This window comes from Acanthochromis polyacanthus, chromosome 22, assembly GCF_021347895.1.
Source record: "Acanthochromis polyacanthus isolate Apoly-LR-REF ecotype Palm Island chromosome 22, KAUST_Apoly_ChrSc, whole genome shotgun sequence".
Lineage (NCBI taxonomy): Eukaryota > Metazoa > Chordata > Actinopteri > Pomacentridae > Acanthochromis > Acanthochromis polyacanthus.
The window spans coordinates 2,869,192-2,875,191 of NC_067134.1; the positions used below are offsets into that span (position 1 = coordinate 2,869,192).

Genomic DNA, 6,000 nt, shown 5'->3' on the forward strand with positions numbered 1-6,000 from the left:
AGAATGATGAAGGTTTCTGTACCAGAAGACTGTTTATGGGATGTTTTGGAGTATATATTCAATGTATTGACAAGGAGAATTCACTGCACGCCTTCAGAAACATCTGCAAACTGCATCTAAAACGTATTACAAAAAGCGTTTTTGAAAAGGTTGAATAAATGTGGCACAGTGAACCTTTCTGCCCTGGTTTTCAAGAAGGAACATGTAATTTCAATGCAGACACACTAGGTGTCGCTGTTCTGTCTGGTCGCTGCAGCACAGCTTTAATATTTAGCCACGCTCTGATTGGTTACAGAACGATGAAAGCGGAGTGAAGCGCGCACTTCCGGTCCTAAATGAAAGCGTTCCGGTAAGCAACATACAAAGTAAATCTGGAATCCAAACCGCTGGAAATCCAAACGAGGCTATTCCAAAAGGCCGATCTGGCCCATGGCAGTGTTAAAGTATGAATGACATGACAGCTAGGGGAAAACTACGAGGGAGACTGAATCAACACTAATTCCAGTTTTCTCCTTTCATGTCAAACTTTTTATTCAGTATATTTAGTCAAGTAAAAAACGCAGAACCACCCCAGGGAAGGAAACAGATCCATGTCACTTTCAGAATAAAACACCACGCAGGAGAATTATTATGAAAACACACTGAGGACTTCGTCCCGATGAAATTGCAAAGGGAGGATTTATTTTCCCGTCTTTTCTTGTGGTACTTGACAGAAGACATGACACCACTGCGCTGTATCCACAAACATGTGACTGCAGCATCCATTTAACAAGCAACAAACGCATTTTGAATACGTTACAGATCAACGTAACACCGGACCAATTACGTTTCTGTTGCACGTAACTGAAAATGCATTTTAGTTGTCTGAGAATGTAACTTTGTGGAGACAGGGTTGCTCATAGTGATGCTTGCTCTGTCAGGTATAATCACAGTCAAACATCCATCAGGTCTTCCTCAGTCTCTCACAGAGTTTCAGTTTATGTGGACGTTCCTGCTGGAACTCTGTCCTTCTACAGAGTCTCCTCTGACTCTCTGATCCACCTCCACACCTTCAACACCACATTCACTCAAACTCTCTATCCTGGATTTGGGTTCTACTTTCCTGGTTCCTCAGTGTTTCTGTGCTGAGTGGAGTCTCCAGAGTCTCCTCCTGGTACAGAAACAGTGTTGAACAGATAGTTGAGTCTCTCCATGACTCTGTCCCTCACAAACATGTTTTCACATTCATGGATTAAATGTGTTTCTTTGTCAAATCCTTCTAAATGATTCCTTGTAAACTTGTTCCTCTTCAAAGATGGAAGTTGTGATTATTCCAGGAGCCAAATGTGGTGTTTGCGTCTTTTTCCAGTCAAATGTTGAGAGTGAAAATCAGGATTTGGTGTTCCTCTGACGCTCACTTGAACTGAAAGCATTTGAGCTGCACAAAGTGTGAAATGAGAGAGGAAGCAGTGAATCTCCAAACTGCTGACAGACTTTCACACATTATTGTCCAGTGAAAATCAGCTTTTTGTGCAGCCACACTTGATCCTGATTTGAGTCTTTAAGTCCTGTTCTAGTGATGAAATGAGAACTAAAAATCCTGACTCTGAGTTCTTCATTACAAACACACATTATATCATCTGTTTATTAGGAATGACACCAGAGAGGATTATAACAAAGTTTTTATTGGCCCAAACAACAAAAAAGGACACAAGCAGATCTAAATCTGGACTGAACTCTCTCTGCTTCCCCCTGGAGTCTCAGAGGCTCATCGTTCTTCAGGTGATCAGCCGGATGTGGCCACACCGTCTGCTCTCCCCCTCCAAATTACATAATGTGGGTGATTATTACTCTTCTTCTATGAAAGCATAGCAGCAGTTAGGAATCATGACGAGCCACTGAAATATTAATCAATAGTTATATTGATTAATTGTCTGATGATTTAATGGCTATTGCTATTTCCCTGTTGAAATATATTTTAATAAAGCATTATCCTGCAATTAAAATCAACAGATTGGAACTTCTATTTATCCCTATCACAATGGTTAGATATATATTTACAGAGAGGTTTGTTCATATATCATTTACAGTCTGATTTATGACACTTTTTTCCCCTAAAAACAGACTGAAATGAACAAAATGAGACATAAAATGAAACAGAAAAACATTAAACAGACGTAAAATGTCCACAATGATACAAAAAAATGATCTAAATGAGACACAAAATGTTCACAATGGAACAAAAAACTTTGAAAGCACGAAAAATGGCGAGTAAAAACAATCCTAAACACAAAAAGTGACCAAGGTTAGACACAAAATGATGAAAATGAGCCTCAATGAGACACAAAATGACCAAATTCAACAAAAACAGCCTTTAAGTCACCAAAATGGAACAAAAACAACAAAAAGATGAAAAATGACAACATTTTATCCACTAACAACCCTAAGGATGCAAACTGATCAAAATAAGCCACAAAATGAGCAAATGTTAGCTTGTCAGTGTTGTGAAAACTTCAGTCTAACATGTCAGTGTGTAGTTTGATATCTGGAGCTGAGTTGCAGCTCGTTGTCTGGACTTCTGTCTTACCTGAATGTTTCCTATCTGGCTGAGGAGGCTTCATTTTTCTGTCACAGTCTTTGCTCACAATGTCTTCACAAGTTTCACACTTGAAATCTTCACCACAACTCTCCAATATCTCCAAGCTTTGTGTGTTAAACTGACTTTCTCAAGTGTTTCCATGTTTTTCTTCAGAATATGGAATGTGGTAACAGTTGTTAGTTCTTCTCTCTGACATCACAATGGACTTTTTAAAAAATGCATTTACTGTCTTAGTACTTGTTCTCTGTGTAAGTACAGTAAAGTTGGATCTAATCTATAAAATGACCAAAATGAGACAAAAATGGACAAAATGTTTCAGTGGTGAGAAAAGACCCAAACAGAGTCTACTGAACGGTCCAACAATGTTATGGGACAGTTCAAATGGGACACAAAATGACCAAAATGGAACATAAAGCATCCGACCAAGATAGAAAAATACCACAATGAGCCATAAAATTAGAAAAGGGACATCAAATGTGAAACAAAAAGATAAAAGTGTCCAAAATGGGACTAAAATTAAGCAAAAATGACGAAAATGAGACACAAAAGTAGAAAAAGAAAAAACAACCTTAAAGTGATGCAAAATGAGTAAATGAGAGATAAAATGAGCAATTCAGAGCAAAAATGAGATGAAAACTGAAACAGAAATGGCCACTGAGTCACAGAATGATGAAATAGACGTGAACTGACCAAAAGAACTGACAAGATGAACAATTTTAAACAGAAACAAACTTAAAAACACACAAAATGACCAAAATGAACCACAAATGGTCAAAATTAAGGCACAAAATGAGCAAATGGAAGAAAAAGAATAACATGAAAAGATGCAAAATGTTTAAAACCAGACAGAAAGACGGAAACTGAACAAAACAAAACACATAATGACACAAATGAGAAACAAAATGATCCAGAAATCTTCTCTTCCAGTCATGAAACTGTCCACATTTATTCTATTCAACATTCTGAGGCTTTTTACAGAGAGCTTTGTTCATAGATCATTTACAGTCTGATTTATGACACTTTTTTTCCTAAAAACAGACTGAAATGTACAAAATGATCCAAATGAGATGTTCATTTTGCGTCTCATTTTAGTCATTTTTGTTGCTAATTCTGGTTGTGAATTTCTTTAAATAACTAATAATACAGTGGACTCATTATTTAAACTTGAGGTAAATTCTTAGCATACTCAACTGGAAAATACTTTTACTGATTTGCTGTTGTTTGAACCTTAGTGCTGTCTTCGGGTCAAAATGAACCAGACCACCATGTTTAATAGCATAGAACGGCCCCTAAATGACCTTTTTCAACTTGAAATTTGATCACTTTTCCTCAAGTGACCCCAACATTAGAAAAGGGAAACATTGTTTTTGTTTATATTTTCATCAAAGCTGTACACCACCAGGGTACAAAGACTGTCTTCAGGTCATTTTTTACCCGGTGTCAGATAGAAAATTGACCCCCATGGAAAGGTGACCGAGGTTACAAAACATTAAATAACTAGCATAATACATAGTGGGGTCAAGATTCTACACCCTGGCTACTTCTGGACTGTTGAGATTGTCATATTTGCAGATTTTCAAATTAATATGGACTAATCTGATATTGCTGAAGCCATGAGGGCAGTTTTCAGGTTTCAGTTCCCAGCAGGTCAGAGATTAGATTTTTTTAGTCATCCAGGAGTAACAAGAAGGACTGTAAAACAAATACAGTTGCATTCTGTCCTCCATTTGTTAATTAGAGCTTAATATGTTGGAATATTTTTGCTTGAATCTGTTATTTTTTCTATTCTTATGATTGATGTAGGTTATGCATCTTTCGGGTGGGAGCAATGACCCAAAAAATGAGAGAGTACTAGTATCTGGTAGTTGAGTTTTGTAGTTTTATATTCCATTGTACAGTATACAGTACACTGTTGTTTCCCTTCAAAAATGCATTTCAAGTTCATTTCTGCACATTTCTGGTACTTTATTAGGCTATAGAAGTATTATCTCTTGCAAAACAAGAAATGTTTACACCTATGCAGTACCTTTAGCAGCAATAATAGTGATAATAAACCTCTACTTACAGAAAGAAAACAGTTACAGCATGAACAATGGAATAAAAACGAATGGTGTTCACTGATTAAATACAGTCTTTCTACCCTCTGAGGAAGCAAAAACAGGCATTCACAAAGTGTGTGATGCATGACAGGTTGTTTCTTCATGTAAAATAGATTTTTGGTTAAAAATTCCATTAAGCTGCTCTATTTTAGAGGCTCAGTGGAGGCAGGTCATTTCTGACCCTGAGGACAGGAGGAGTGTTCAGGACGTTCAGACAATACAAGGGTTCAATGTGCTGTATGACGACACAATGAGATCCTACTAACAAATCACACAGATGACCTATGTGGTGACAACAGAAGAAATAAATAGCATAAGACCTTTATGTAACCAGCAGAAACTGCAGCACAGCTTCACCTGTTTTTAACATTTCTGGTTTTGACATTTGCAGGAGTGTATCAGCTACTACTAGTAAAACCACGTGTCTGTTGCTTGAAACATAATAATGTGTTATGTCTTGACATCTGACTCAGAGTTATTCTTGCTGGGGCTCTTCAATGTTACATTAATATGAACAACTTGTAAATGTTCATCTGTTTGAAAACATTCAAAACATTTCATGAAGCAGTCATGGAGCTGTAGACGTTTTATTACAACTTTATTTCAACGTCCAGATCTCCTCTGCTGCAGTGACACACTCTGTTGTGTCCTACTGTCACAATGTCTCTGTATCTCGTTGCCTCCTTTTACTTGAAAGACAGCAGAGCTCAAGCTGAGTGGATTCCAGCAGTATGTTCACACCTGAACAGCCATGTTCTCTCAGCAGGATGTGAAAATGTTCCAAACAGCTTCACATTATCTCCAATCAGTGCTCTGCTGATGAAGGATGTCATGATAGCAGAAATGTAGCAGTCTGTACCAATACCATATCCATCCAGACATTCAGTTTGGTTCTTCTGCCTGCTCCACCACCACCACAGTCCAGACTCCCATCTGGTCTAATCATCAAGGATGGCTTACATACTTCCTCACAACTGTTGTTGAAGCACAGACTCGAGCTGCTTTAAATCTAAAACATCTACTTTTAATCTGTACCAATTCTTCCATGTTGTTTCAAGCTTAGTTCTTTTTTATTTTTCACAGATGTTTCAGGATCACAACTTCTCAGCTGTGTGGATTCTCATGTGGGCTTTTAATCGATAACGACAGTTGAAGCTTTTTCCACAGGTTCCACAAGAAATGGCTTTCCCATTTTTGTGAACTGCCATGTGCTTATAAGAGCAGATGAACCAGAAATCTTTTTCCACAAATGTACAAACATATGGTTTCTCACCTGTGGTGACATCTCATGTGGTCAGTCAAAGAGTGCCGTTGACTGAAGCT

At 37.7% G+C, this 6,000-nt stretch overlaps 2 protein-coding genes across 15 annotated transcripts in view; one reads left to right on the forward strand and one right to left on the reverse strand.

Annotated features, from left to right (window-relative positions):
• LOC127530226 (NACHT, LRR and PYD domains-containing protein 3-like) overlaps positions 1 to 6,000 on the forward strand; it is a 499,749-nt gene that overhangs the window by 191,521 nt on the left and 302,228 nt on the right. The window lies entirely within an intron of this gene.
• LOC127531911 (NLR family CARD domain-containing protein 3-like) overlaps positions 1 to 6,000 on the reverse strand; it is a 116,674-nt gene that overhangs the window by 78,093 nt on the left and 32,581 nt on the right. The window lies entirely within an intron of this gene.